This window comes from Calonectris borealis, chromosome W (genome assembly GCF_964195595.1).
Source record: "Calonectris borealis chromosome W, bCalBor7.hap1.2, whole genome shotgun sequence".
Classification (NCBI taxonomy): domain Eukaryota; kingdom Metazoa; phylum Chordata; class Aves; order Procellariiformes; family Procellariidae; genus Calonectris; species Calonectris borealis.
The window spans coordinates 31,889,549-31,905,606 of NC_134351.1; positions in this window are offsets into that span (position 1 = coordinate 31,889,549).

Genomic DNA, 16,058 nt, shown 5'->3' on the forward strand with positions numbered 1-16,058 from the left:
GTCAACCCAACACCACCATGCCCACTACACCATGTCCCTAAGCACCTCATCTACACGTCTTTTAAATACTTCCAGGGATGGTGACTCAACCACTTCCCTGGGCAGCCTGTTCCAAGGCCTGACCACTCTTTCAGTAAAGAAGTTTCTCCTAATGTCCAATCTAAACCTCCCTTGGCGCAACTTGAGGCCATTTCCTCTCGTCCTATTGCTAGTTACTTGGGAGAAGAGACCAACACCCACCTCACTACAACCTCCTTCCAGGTAGTTGTAGAGTGCGATGAGGTCTCCCCTCAGCCTCCTCTTCTCCAGGCTAAACAGTCCCAGTTCCCCCAGCCGCTCCTCATAAGACTTGTGCTCCAGGCACATTATCTTCCTTAATGATCTGGATGATGGGGCAGAGTCTACCCTCAGAAATTTTGCTGTCATCCAGAGGGACCTCGACAGGCTGGAGAAATGGGCTGACAGGAACCTCATGCAGTTCAACAAGACATCCTGCACACCTGGGGAGGAACAACCCCAGGCACCAATATATGCTGGGGGCTGCCCAGCTGGAAAGCAGCTTTGCAGAAAAGGACCTGGGGGGCCTGGTGGACACCAAGTTGAACATGAGCCAGCAATGTGCCCTTGTGGCAAAAAAGGCCAACAGCATCCTGGGCTGCATTAGGAGTGTTGCCAGCAGGTCAAGGGAGGTGATCCTTCCCCTCTACTCAGCACTGGTGAGGCCACACCTGGAGTCCTGTGTCCAGTTCTGGGCTCCCCAGTACAGGAGAGACACGGACATACTGGCGAGAGTCCAGTGAAGGGCCACAAAGATGATGAAGGGGCTGGAGCATCTCTCCTATGAGGAAAGGCTGAGAGAGCTGGGACTGTTTAGCCAAGAGAAGGCTCAGGGGGGATCCCAACAATGTATATGAATACCTGAATGCAGGGTGCAATGAAGACAGAGCCAGGCTCTTTTCAGTGGTGCCCAGTGATAGGACCAGAGGCAATGGGCACAAAGTGAAACACAGGTGGTTCCGTCTGAACATCAGGAAACACGTTTTTACTGTAAGGGTGACTGAGCACTGGAACAGGTTACCCAGAAGGGGTGTGGAGTCCCTCTCTTTGGAGATATTCAAAAGCCATCTGGACATGGTCCTGGGCAACCAGCTCTAGGTGGCCCTGCTTGAGCAGGGGGGTCAGAGCAGATAACCTCCAGAGGTCCCTTCCAACCTGAACCATTCTGTCATTCTGTGATTTTTAGGGTGGTTTTGTGGGTGAGAATATAATCCCTCTGCATGTAAATGAAGGCATTCATTATCAGAACAGGAGCTATTTGTCCAGGATTTTAATCTGTCATACTGAAGAGTGAGGTTGATAATGATTTAAAAATGGATGCTGGTTCAAGAGAAACAGTAGTTCTTTAGGCTTTTTCTTAATAAAAGCTGGAAAGATCTCTTGAGATTGACTTTCTAGAAGTCCATGGTTAAAAAAAAAAAAGGGAATTATAATTCACCCTATGATTACATGCTTGTTTCTGATATATGGCAAGGCCTTGTATTTACATAGCTTTCAGTCAATAGGATCCGGTGGGATGGGGGAGAGAATCGGGAGAGCACAAGTAGGAAAACTCCCGGGTTGAGATAAAAACAGTTTAATAATTGAAATAAATTGAAAATAAATTGAAATAAAACGAAGTAGAACAGTAATAATAACAATGAGAACAACAACAATAACAACAATAACAGAATATACAAAGCAGGCGATGCACAATGCAACTGCTCACCAACCACTGACTGCGTGTCACGAATGGGGGGCGAGCCCCCCCCCCCACCTGGTTTTTATACTGAGCATGATGTCACATGGTATAGAATACCCCATTGGCCAACTCCCCCCCCCCTCCTCCCCCCCCCCACCGATGCAAGCACCACCCAGCAACAGCCAAAGCATCAATGGGCCATCAATGCTCCTTTCACACCAAACCCAAACCACAGCACACCCCCCAAGCTACTGGGAAGAAAGTTAACTCTGTCCCAGCTGGAACCAGGACACACACACACACACACTGTGCACCCTAGTCTTTCTGGGCCTGAATTGTATGTTGTCTTCAGAAATTTAGGTGCTCTAAGTTACTCTCTGGAAGACCCACTTTGTCAGTGTAGAAAGACTATAGGGATACTTCTTACCTCAGGTTAGTTTTTGCGAACGACTCCTCTCTCCTTGTCACTAGATACTGTCAATAACACATTTGAAAACCAGATTGTCATGCTTAGATTAATACTATGACAAGCTGTAATCTGGACAGGGTTTCAGAAGAATATTCATACCATGCAGATAAGTCCTGTAACTCACATTGTACATACATAAAGGTAGGAGGCAATGCTAATGTGCAGTTATATATACATATGCAGAGTATAGAGTATATAACACTCTGTGCTCTGCAAGTAATACAGAGACAGATACTTAAATTCAATGCACAAGACAAAATCGGAATCAGGCAGTTAGTAGAAGGTTGCCTCTTATAAATAACTGAGGAATATTTAACAAATATATTGCTTCTTGGGTGTCACTATGAAAATCTCCCCAGGTTTGTATCCGAGGTAGACTTTCCCATCCAAATGTTGGATAATTTATGAGCCCTGAAATGGGAAACTTTAATTGGAATACTTTGTTTCCAATTTTGCCACTGGGAAATCCAAATGTTTTCAGACAACCATTACAAATTAATATTAGTTTTGCAATAAATCTAGAATATGCAACCAGTGAAATTGCTAATGAGCTCTTTTATAATTTACATATTAATTATTAACATGGGCAAAAGATCAAGGGATCTCTGAAATATTTTCAGGATGTTGGTTGATGCGAATGACAGAATATTGGCTTTGGGACCGTATCTTGATTACAAAATCAATCACCTAGCTTGATTTAGCAACAGAATATTAGACATGAAAGATTTTCAAGTGTCCTGGTTTCAGCTGGGATAGAATTAATTTTCTTCCTAGCAGCTGGTATAGTGCTGTGTTTTGGATTTACTATGAGAAGAATGTTGATAACACACTGATGCTTTAGTTGTTGCTAAGTAGTGTTTTCCCTAGTCAAGGGCTTTTCAGCTTCCCATGCTCTGCCAGGTGCACAAGAAGCTGGGAGGGGGCATAGTCAGGACAGCTAACCCAACTGACCAATGGGGTATTCCATACCATATGACGTCATGCTCAGCATATAAAGCTGGGGGAAGAAGAAGGAAGGGGGGGACATTCGGCGTGATGGCGTTTGTCTTCCCAAGTAACCGTTACGCGTGATGGAGCCCTGCTTTCCTGGCGATGGCTGAACACCTGCCTGCCGATGGGAAGTAGTGAATGAATTCCTTGTTTTGCTTTGCTTGCATGCGCGGCTTTTGCTTTACCTATTAAACTGTCTTTATCTCAACCCACGAGTTTTCTCACTTTTACCCTTCTGATTCTCTTCCCCATCCCATTGTGCGGGGAGCGAGCGAGCGGCTGTGTGGGGCTCAGTGGCCGGCTGGGGTTAAACCACGACAGTCCTTTTTGGTGCCCAACATGGCGCCAAATAAAATAACCTTGCACAACAGAAGTATAATGTGATTTTTTGAAATCTTAACAGTTTTAGATGAAGATACGTGCCTTGCAATGAGGTCATTTTAATTTACCTTTTTTATGCTGGAACTACTTTGACAGACTTATTACTTGATTTGTGATGAGTTCAGAATTGAATTGCTAAACTTTATGAAGCAGAGGAGTTTGTATAAAAGGAATTTGGTAAATTGAGCTAAAATGATATCATGTAAAAGTTATATTAAGTCCATCACTTTTTATTTCTTCCTGATTACAGATACTTTCTCCATTGCTTCTAATTGCTGACATCCTTAGAGACCCTCTGAACACCCACATATTGTATATGACTGTATTGGTTCCTTGACACTTCAAATTATAGACAAGTATCTAAATTAAGCACCTAACTGAGGTAGATTAGATTCAAGGCTTATTAATTCTCATTTTGATGAGTGGATTTATCTTTTACATGCAGATGGAATTACAGGACTGGATTCTTGAATGCTTGTTTGAGTTTTTAACCTTTTAACTGCATAACAGTTGGTTTCCAAATGCATCAATAACATGAGATTTTTAAAACCATATTGTGCTTTAATCCACAAAGTAAAAGACAATTTGGCATTTAAGTTTCTCCTTAGGCAAAGACTAGTTCTAAATGAGTTTTATGTATGAAAAAAAAACCAGCTTCTATTTAAGTTACTAACAGATAATGGAGATTATGTTTATAGGATAGAACATGATCTGATCAGACGCTTGCAGATGAACATGCATAACTCTTACTAATTGGTTTTGAACATACAGAACTTTTTCATATTGCTACTTTCCAGTTCTGTAACTGCATACTCTTAAGACGTAACAGATACCAATCTGATGTTCACAATTTAATCTAAAACCAGGAGAAACTCTTCAAGTAAATTATAATGAATAGAAAGAGGTCCAGATATTGTATTTAAAAAATGATTTAAAAGTACACCCTTTTTAAGTCTGGAACTTCTACCCTTGGAATTTCTATGGATTTAAAGACTATAATTCAAAAAAATTCCTCTTAATTTACAAATACATAAGTAAAGAAAGATGGAGAAGACATATTTATACACAGATTTCAGTTATCCCTCCCACTTTTGGCTACCATTAATCAAAATGAAACCACTAACAATTCTAAGAGAAAGAGAGTTCTGTACTATTTCAAATGCTGCTTTCAATTAAATCCATGCTAAACCCTTCCCTATCATGTTTTAGAATACGCATAGCAAATTATACACTGTTGTTTTCTTTTTTGCCAATGTGTGTCCAGTAAGTTTTCATTTTCTGAAGGCTAGTATTCAGTATCATTAGCTTGGTCACAAAATGAAGGCCAAAGACTGATATACTTCAGAAAATCAGAGCAGATGTTAATCCTCAACATTACAAACTTACAAAAAGGCTTTTAATTATAAATACAATAGAAATTAGCATGTGGAACTTACTGTGCTGGCAGTGAATCCAATTAAACCCCTCTGGACATTTACAAACACATTCTATGAATGTGTCGTCTTGATACGCTTTACTAATTTCATACATCCCACCATTATGACATGAATTAGGAAGGCAGGGTCCTGAGACATTTTAAAAAAGTGTGTATATATATTATAATAATAACAATAATAATTACAGTAATTTCTATGCTTTCATTAAAGAAATAAAATCCTCTATGTAGACCTCTATATTCCACTAACCCACTAAAATATACCCTTCACTTTGTTCAGATAACTTGCCAACACAGATTTTTATGAACAAGAAAAAATATGAAGCATGTCACTACTTATTAATCACAACATTATTTTTTAGTGTAAGAGAAGACAGGAGACAGAGAAGCTAAAGCTTGCTGTCCTGTTAAAGATAATAGGCATTCTAACTTTTATACAAGGGAGGCAATATGCATTAATAAAATGTGTCTATTATGTAGAGAGTGACACCTACAATATCCCAGAATAATCACTACATGGCAACTTAGTAGTTTGGAGAAATCTTTGCTATGGCTTTGTGTGACTTTCTGAATGCATGACCATCTGGGCCAGTAGTTAGGTTACTAAACCAATTATTCCTTTTCTATTGAGTGGCTTTTTAGCATAACCATTTCAAATTGCTTTCAAAAATTTCCTCTGACTGAATTGATATTTTTTCCCCAACTCACCACATGCTATCATATCTAAAATTTCATCAGTGAGATCTAATTTTATGGTTTTTGTTGTTGTTGTTTAAAGTCTGTTAGTGTTCTGGTAGTGAACTGCATTCTGTAAATACAGTAGATGTTAGGTTTGTAATAATTATACATACCTTCAAATAATAACATATCTTCAGCTGAGATCTAAAGTTTATGCTTTTAATGGAATGTGTTAATAAAACCTTTGCCATCTTACTATCTTACTAATCTTATCTGTAACATACATCACAGAATCACAGAATTCTTTAGGTTGGAAGGGACCTCTTGAGATCATCTAGTCCAACCCCCCTGCTCAAGCAGAGTCAGCTACAGCAGGTTGCCCAGGACCGTGTCCAGTCAGGTTTTTAGTATCTCCAAGGATGGAGACTCTACAACCTCTCTGGGCAACCTGTTCCAGCGTTTGACCACCCTCACAGTGAAAAAGTGTTTTCTTGTGTGCAGATGGCATTTCATGTTTTTTAATTTATGCCTATTGCCTCTTGTCCTGTCAGTGAGCACCACTGAGAAGAGTCTGGCTCCCTCTTCTTCGTTCCCTTTCATCAGGTATTTATACACATGGATAAAATCTTCCCTGATCCCCCCTATTCACTTTGCTGTTCTTTTGAGTCCTCCTTTATGCTGTTCCAGTGGTAATAGCCAGCATAAGTACAAGTATTCTCCAAAATACATAATTACATTATTCAATTTAAATCCCATGCTGATCCCCTTCCCCAACTATTATATCAGTCTTTATAGTATCAAAGTGTATTAACTTTGTTTATATATATATATTAGTTCACATTATACACTGTACTGTAATGAGGTAGTGGAATTTTACTGGAGACTTTGGTATTGTTCATGCTTAAGTAAAACAAACTAAAGGACAGCCCGGCCCTGGAAATAAGGACTTTGCTTCTTGGAAGCTTAGAGCTGTCCATGAAGGATAAAGGATACCCCTGGACAAACAAGATAACGCCAGCATCCTTGCCCCTCTGACACGTCTTTGAAACCCTCCCAGCGTTGTCTGGCGTCATAGATAAGTAACTATAGCAAGACTGACTCCAGGGACATCTGGATCAGCAGACAAGAAGCAAGAATGCCGCAGAAATATAGTTGCTTTGCAAAGTTTTCCTATGATTAGTAATTGGTAGTGTGGGTGTTAGTGATTGGTCAAATCGTGTTGTACCTGAACGTTTGAAGGGTATAAGAACCCTGTGTAAAATCACATTCGGGGTGCCCCGATCTGGCTGGGACACCTCATGCGCATGAATAAATATTTACCCTTATAATTCTATACTTTGCGTCCTAGCCTCTCTCCTCAGTTGGCACGGGCCAGTTGTGAAATTTTGTGACACTATAAAATTATTTGCTTCCTGTTGCTCATATTAACAAAAAAACACTATCCCATATAGCACTAGCAAGGATTCTCAATAGCAATCTATCTGAGTTTCAGTGACAAATAGCACAATACTGTTTTCTTTTGAAAAATTAAGAGGTTTTTGGTATTGTCTTCAAAATTTGTTATGTGACACTCCCAAGCACTAAAATTTGCATGCTTGTTTTTAAAACTCACGTGTTAGCAGTAGCTTTGTTACAGAGATGCACTGCAGCTCTAAAAACAGTAGAAAATTATGTGGGAGATGGACGAGAATTACCAAAGATGGAAATACCTCTTTGTCTTTGCAGCTGTTTAAAGGGAAAAGAAGAACTCACATTTAGAGCAACGAAGCTGGTGATAGAGCAACAAAGCTGGTGAAGGGTCTGGAGAACAAGTCTTATGAGGAGTGGCTGAGGGAACTGGGGTTGTTTAGTCTGGAGAAGAGGAGGCTCAGGGGAGACCTTATCGCTCTCTACAACCACCTGAAAGGAGGTTGTAGCGAGGTGGGTGTCGGTATCTTCTCCCAAGTAACAAGTGATAGGACAAGAGGAAATGGCCTCAAGTTGCGCCAGGGGAGGTTTAGATTGGATATTAGGAAAAATTTCTTCACCGAAAGGGTTGTCAAGCATTGGAACAGGCTGCCCAGGGAAGTGGTTGAGTCACCATCCCTGGAGGTATTTAAAGGACATGTAACCGTGGCGCTTAGGGACATGGTTTAGTGGTGGACTTGGTAGTGCTAGGTTAACGGTTGGACTCGATGATCTTAAAGGTCTTTTCCAACCTAAATGATTCTATGATTCTAAAAAAACATCTGTCTTGCACCAGTTTCTATGCACTATCATTTACCCACCTATCTATTACGTATTCTGTGATGGAGACAGAATAATTACATAAAAATTAAAGCATTCCAAGGTTGACAGTTTATGAACCCTACACTTGACTCTGCTGAAGAAATGAGAAAAGCACTGTTCTAAAGAGCAGAATACAAAGAGAACATAGTGGAGCAAGAAAGCTCAGGAGGTCCCGTCTCTTTTCCATAATTCAAATAGGTCAACTAGCCATATGATCTTTAACTCCAGCACACCAATATTTCATCAACATAAGAAAACCAGAACAGATTGTAGAAGGAGAGGCCATTTCCTTAGACTGTTCTCAAGAGCTTAGCAACAAAAGGTGGAGTTTATAAGTGAGTTTTTAATATAACAGTAGGTAAACTAACAGTGAGAGGGTATATTTCTTTGTCAGGCTGTTAACACTCTAAATCCCTGAACAACTGCTGGCTTCTTCCAGCATATTTCTGCCTCAGACTCCTATGAACATGCAGTAGAGGCTACATACTAGATACTGCCAACTCTTTCCCAAAGGAAAGGGAACGAGAAACAAATTTCTGAAGGCTTTAGGTGGTTTCTGCAGCACACTGCCTTTCTCAGTTCACTCTAGAGAGGATATAGTTTTTGATTCATCCTTTGCAAATGGTTATTTTAATGACACTACTTCACTCTGAGTGAGAATCTATTCATTTGCACACAACTTCCCCACTTCACTCCATAATCTCTCATTTGTGAATTTTACCAAAGTGCTTTTGTGATGGGTTTTTTCTAATAAAATATGAGTGTTATTCCACAAAGGTAAAAATACAAAGTCGACTAAGTTGTCTTATAATAAATAAGTATAGAGAATATCCTTTCTCTATTTCCTAAATTATCCCAAATTATTTTTTTTTTTTTTTTTTACTATTTATCATTTATATCCCCCTGCATTCCACAAAATAAAATTTAATTTCTAGACACTAACTTTCTGGTTCTCATACTTTAAAATACTTCTGCTGCTGCAATTATGATGGGGGGAAAAGGGTGGGTTTTTTTCTGGAGGGTGGATAAGACAAGTCTCTCTACATTTCTAATTGTTCTGTGTTCTACAAAAAGCTGTTTTTAGTAAACATATTCTTATCACATTTGATGACAACATGTTCTTTCTAAAGGAGACTCATTCAAATTTGTATTTCACTGATTTTAAGGCTAAAATAGGCCATGAGAGTAAAGCAGCAAAGAAAGTCTGTTCTTTTCATTCTGATGATGTAAGACACATTGACGAGAGAAAAAAAAGTGATAGTTCGCATCTTGTTTTTCCAGTATGGAGAATTATGTTCATTAAAAATAGTGTGAAAGCATGATTTTTGAAGAGGGGTATCTTTCACTACCAAAACTATGTATTATCAAACTAATTAATAATATAAAAAATTGGTATTACTAAAGTTGTAGGATAAGTTTGGTCAGTTAATTCTTCCTTTCTAGAGAAACTCATAAGTGGAGCATAACATGATAAAAACAATGTAAAACATCACTCAATTATTATTTTAATTATTATTAGTAAGCACAATTTAGCCCAGAGATGTGTTTGCTATTATTGTCCTAAATGAAATCCTCCATTTTCAGAACACATATTCTTATTCACAGAAGTAATCTGTTCTCAAAAATACATTTTCGAGACAAATACATTTCTGGAAAACAGCATAGATTTGATATGCCATAGATCAAGCTTGCAGACAATATGTACCAGCTATAGTTCAAAGTCCCATCCTAGTATTTGATTTCACATGGACTAGAACATGCAGCATCATTAGAGGTGAAGTTAACAGGAAGATTAGAAATGTTGGATTAAGCAACTTCCCTAAGCATGTGCATGGAACTGCAGCCCATAGCTCAGGAGCTATGTTCTGAGAGCTGCCACATACAAAACTGACTGGACCAAGGAAATCTACAGTGAACCACATCATGCTATCCCTGTCCTGGGTCAGTACATTAATACTGAATTATCTCATTCCACAGTGATAACCACTAAAATAATTCAGTGATATGTAAAGATCACACTTACATAGCCTATTCACATGGACCACATTTACTACTCCAAGCATCTTTATTATTTGACCCAGGTATTTATCTGATGACAGAATTGCAGACAATGTTTTTATATTAAAAGAGATTGTCCAAACAGCTTCCCCATCCCATTTTAACACAGGAAACCTTCTTGTACCAACACAGATACTTTATATATAAAAAGCCTAGTGATGATCAAAGTGATATGCTAGTTAGAGCAGGTTAAATACTGTTTTATCCTAGGCTGGACAGACAATGGCAGATCTGTGAAAAAACACTATCAGGCAAAAGTCCAACTGCACCAACCTCCAAGTGATATAAAATTCAGCAATACTACAAACATTCACCTTAGCACAAATGGGTGCTCTCTTACAATTCTGCACATATGACCATGATAACAACATTTTTAACCTTCGATCTGATTTGCAGCATCCTAGAAGTTGTAAAAGTTAGTACTTTCAGCATGACATCACTTCCTCAGCTAATCATTATTGGCAAAAAGACACCACCATCCATGGATAAAATAATGAGATACTCCTTCAGGAATAACAAGGTCTTGCAGTCTATAACCACAACATGGCTTATTACAACTTTTAAATCCATTAAGAGCTAGCAAGAAAGAGGGTACTGATAGATCTGAAGCTAAATTAAAAGGGAATAATTGAAGAAATTATTACAAAAACATTTTCATATTGATTAAAATGATTTTTTTAACATCAATGGAACACTCAAAACAACCTTTGTTTTCATCTTCCAGGTCTTAAATCCATAACAATATAAACAGTGATGTTGGAGAATTTTTATGGTACCCCTCGAGGCGAATTAAACACACATTTGTGCTTAAGTATTAAAAAAAAAAGAACAATGCATTGGGCAGAGTCCTACTGCCATAAGCGGTTCTACAAGGAGTCTGCAAAGATGCATCACGAGCCGATTCCTTATGTACACTTGCACCACCACCAATCCCATGAGCATGGGGCACCTCAGCACAGCCTTGGGTCCATCCCCCAGCCCAGCTCTGCTGCCCAAAGGTGGCCCCTGAGAGCTAGCATTCCAGGATGGCTACAAGACAATGCTGGGGCTGTTTCTTATCTCATCACCAAGGGAAACTTCCCTCCCTTGCAGGGAGTTGTTCTGTCTCTGGCATTGCTGCTTCCAGCCAGTTTAACCCATTCTGCAGTTGGGCCTTCTTGCCCTCCATGCCAGATCATTCCTCAGTCACAAGTTACCACTACTGAGCAGTTACAATTTGAATTTCCCCTTCAGTGCACTGCACAAAACAATTATCATAGAATCATAGAATAGTTTGGGTTGGAAGGGACCTTTAAAGGTCATCTAGTCCAACCCCCCTGCCATGGGCAGGGACATCTTCCACTAGATCAGGTTGCTCAGAGCCCCGTCCAACCTGACCTTGAATGTTTCCAGGGATGGGGCATCTACCACCTCTCTGGGCAACCTGTTTCAGTGTTTCACCACCCTCATCGTAAAGAATTTCTTCCTTATATCTAGTCTGAATCTACCCTCTTTTAGTTTAAAACCATTCCCCCTTGTCCTGTCGCAACAGGCCCTGCTAAAAAGTCTGTCCCCATCTTTCTTAGAAGCCCCCTTTAAGTACTGAAAGTGTTGTCCGAAAAGAGGATTCGTGCCCGGCGTGCAAGTAACCAATTCCACACGCTCAGGAGAGATATTGTTTTATTCAGGCCTGGGTGCTTGGTGGACTTGCCACAAATCAAGCACACCTGGTCTAGTCGCCTTTCTCTTTATATCCATGCTTCTCATACATATTTTAAATTTCTCTTTTACATATTCATTACATTTCCGAGAACTAATTATAATATTACATCATCTTAAACACATGGGCACTAAAACCTTTAGGGTCTCCTTGAGGGTCTCGGGTGGTCTCTGGTGGTCGGCAGGGTAGTGAACTCTTCATGAACTTGTTTCCTCTTTACCTTATAGGGTCGCAATTTGTCCCTGAGCCATGCTTGGACCACGTTTGTTTATAGTTTCCATAGCTAAAATTAATTATCACTACCTCTAAAACACACAGTTTATAATTAATTACTACTCCACACAATTACAAACACACACCTGTTAGTTATCTAACTTCTAAGCAATGAATCTTCATTGTTTAAAATTACAGAAGCGAGCAATATAGAATCCACAACAAACTAAACTATCTATCACCATAGTTGTTCTTAAATTAAAACACATACATCTTGATCTCCTCCAATCAAACACCCACTCACTAACTTCATCATTCTGGTTTCTTATTAACTGTTTTTTTTTAACCCAGTTCTGGGCGAGGGCTATACACAGGACAATAACACTTTGAGGATTATTGTTGATTATGATTAACATTAACAAAAGGCTGCAATGAGGTCTCCCCGAAGCCTTCTCTTCTCCAGGCTGAATAACCCCAACTCTCTCAGCCTTTCTTCATAGGAGAGGCGTTCCATCCCCCTGATAATTTTTGTGGCCCTCCTCTGGACCCGCTCCAACAGGTCTATGTCTTTCTTGTGCTGAGGGTTCCAGAGCTGGACGCAGTACTCCAGGTGGGGTCTCACCAGATGTCATGGATGGAGTAAGAGGGAGAGATGCACTTCACTCATAAGAGAGAAGCAGCAATATGTTTACTGATGTAAGACAGTGATAGTAGTTTGATAGTATATGCGACAGTGAGTTAACAAGATTCAATGGCAAGGTACACTTGATTATTTACTGCATAGAGGACAGGGTCAGACAAAACTGTCAGGGAGACCCTCCCGTTCAGTCATGAGGTTCAGAAAGGACTCCCTTGCTTTCTAAACTCCTTCTCAGAGAGGAGTCTAGGTGCGGCTGGATCCAATCCTAGTCCCAGACTTGGTCAACGGGTTATGTCTAAAGGATTATATATGCATAATGAATCCTTTATATCACTTAGCTAAGATTTCCAAGTTTAGCATGCTATGAGTCACTTACCGAGGATCTGTTGCGGCAAGGAATCTCTCAGCCTCAAGGAGTAACCCTGAGAGGCGTCCCTACTCAAGGGGAGATCCTGGCGTGCAGCCCGCTGCCGTGCAGGAGAGCTCCAAAGGGCTCTTGGGCTGCCCACTATTTATGGGGGTAAGATGATTGACTCATAGTCATATTTACATACCAACTGTAGATGTTAGTTTCTTCCAAATTTGGCTGGAGTCGGACATTGACCAGCACTGTGTTTAGGTGGACGCATTGCCTATTGTGTTGTTATCTGTCTCCCCTGAATCCACTTTGAGCTGGATGCATCCATCACGACCAGACACATCCATCACGGTCGCCACAGGTGGTTATCACTTGAGCAGGGTTACGGGAAAAGGTCAGGTCGGGGGCAGGGGGAGCACACCGTCACACCAGAGCAGAGCAGAGGGGGAGAATCACCTCCCTCGACCTGCTGGCTGTGCTTCTTTTGATGCAGCCCAGGATACAGTTGGCCGCCTGGGCTGCGAGCGCACATTGTCAGCTCATGTCCAGCTTTTCATCCACCCGTACCCCCAAGTCCTTCTGGGCAGAGCTGCTCTCAATCCCTTCATCCCCCAGCCTGTATTGATACCGGGGGTTGCCCCGACCCAGGTGCAGGACCCTGCACTTGGCCTTGTTGAACCTCGTGAGGTTCACACGGGCCCACTTCTCGAGCTTGTACAGGTCCCTCTGGATGGCATCCCATCCCTCAGGTGTGTCAACCACACCACTCAGCTTGGTGTCCTCTGCAAACTTGCTGAGGGTGCACTCGATCCCACTGTCTATGTCATTGATGAAGATATTAGAGAGTACTGGTCCCAATACGGACCCCTGCAGGACACCACTTGTCACCGATCTCCATCTGGACATTGAGCCGTTGACCACTGCCCTCTGGATGTGACCATCCAACCAATTCCTCATCCACCGGACAGTCCACCCATCAAATTCATACCTCTCCAGTTTAGAGAGAAGGATGTTGTGGGGGACCATGTCAAAGGCCTTACAGAGGTCCAGATAGACTTCCTGTTCCCTAAGACATGCTGCCTTTTTTTGTATATTGGGAACAAAGATATGTTATCCCTCTCAACTCTGACATCAAATAATGTTTTTCAAAGAGCATATAAAAGAAATGGCATTGTCTAGCTCAGGTGACACCTTCTACTCTGAAAGACTTGTGTGGAAAGTTTCCTTTGTTAAGCTAGTATTACCTCATCTTTCTAATTCAGAAAACAACATGACGCTAGCACGAGCTAATGTCTGGTTTTGTGGCTTGATTTCTTGGCTTTCCTTTCTAGAAGATCAAGACACAAGGTAGACCTTCCCTTGACAGTCCTCACATGCTGTTTTGAAGAACGGCAATATCTTTTTTTCACCTTTCCCGATCTCTGCTCTTCTCTTCACTAAGCATAATTTTTTTCTCTTCTTTTTCTCCTCTTGCAGGTCCAAGGTATTTAATTCTACCAGCATTTTTTCTCCTCATGTGCAGCTCCCTGGATGGCTTTTTAATATGTTACTGCTTCTGATTAGTAACAGCCTCCCAAAAATTACTGTACCATCACTATACTCTCCATAAAAACAACTTTAAAGTGTGCCCTCTCAGGACCACCCAAGCTGATTCTTTATTTTACAGTTCTAAGACTGCTTCTTCTTCTGTCATCTCAGACATAACTAGTTTGCATAGCCTACTGATAATCAACCAGCTAGGAGAAAAACAGCCACATATATGTGAAGTAACTCTCATATCTGTCCAGTTTTGTTGTCTTTAATCACGCTGCATCTTCCTTTTTTTTTAAATTCTGTTAACAGAAAAGCTGAAATGATCTTACAAGATAAGAAATCCTGAAGACTTTTTCTAGTGTAAACAGGAAGCCCTATACAATGCTGTCGCTAGTGAGTGGTTTAGAGGCCGCTTAAAGAATCACCGTCAAAGATATTAGCAGAAAGTGATTTTAATAGAGATTTATAAAGGTGCGACCTAATAGAATTCGATGGCAAGGTTCACTCTATTACACTCTATTACTTATTACATGGGTGAAACATATAAAGGAAAATCATCTAAGGGTTTATATTTCAGGGACAGTCTAGGTTTCATTCACAATTTAGCAACACTTAGTTATCAACTAATCATTAACAAACTTTAGTAACGCCTAATCATTAACTATTCAATATTTGCAAAGTAGGTTAGTAAGTCTACTACAATCACAACTTAATTACAGATTATGCTTACTATTAGTTCACACACACAGAGAAACATATATATATATAAAAATATACAGAAGGTATACCTGTTAAAAATTCCCCTCGATTTCAGTGAAGAAATATTCACGTCGAATGTCTAGGCATTCCCTCTCAACGGGCGAAGGGTTGAGCTTCGAAAGGGACTCACCCAGGACCCAGTGGTCCTCCGAATATCGCAGGCCTGAAAGATCGCAAGCTCTGAGAGGCGTCCCACTCAGAGGGAGATGCTGGGTGCAGCCGCTGCGGTCCAGGAGAGCTCAAAGGGCCTCACTTAGGACCACCGTTTATAGGTTCGCAAGATGGTTGGCTTTAGTCATCCGTAAATTTCCATCCTGGCCACAGTCCCAAGTGGTAATTACTAAAGAATTCTCAAGGTTTCGGTGTTGTTCTGCTGGACACCCGGGCCAGACAGTAGGAGTATGTTCCCAGCCTCAGCTATGCAGAGTTTCTGATACAGTCAAGGAGCGCTCAACTGCCAGACTCAATACACCAAGGCCGAGGTTTCATGGAAATTTCTGAGATCAACAGGCGGCTCAGATCAACAAGTGGCCCAGGGAAGAAAGGGGGGGGATGAATGCACCACCACAATGCTCACTGTCTCAAGGCAAAAACTTTTGTTCAGGTTTCTTTTACTTCCACACACATGCATGCATGCAGTCACAAACAGCTTTGCTTTCTGAAGCACTATTTTCTTTTTGCCTCAAAGCTTGCTGCTTGCTGCCTCAACTGCAATGAAATCACTGCATTTTGCTGCATGGAATGTGGGCAATATTTGTAAAATACAGTATTTCTTTGAAGGAAGGAGTTATACGGCTCAACAGAAGCATATTAATAGAGACGAGGCTGCATAACACAGA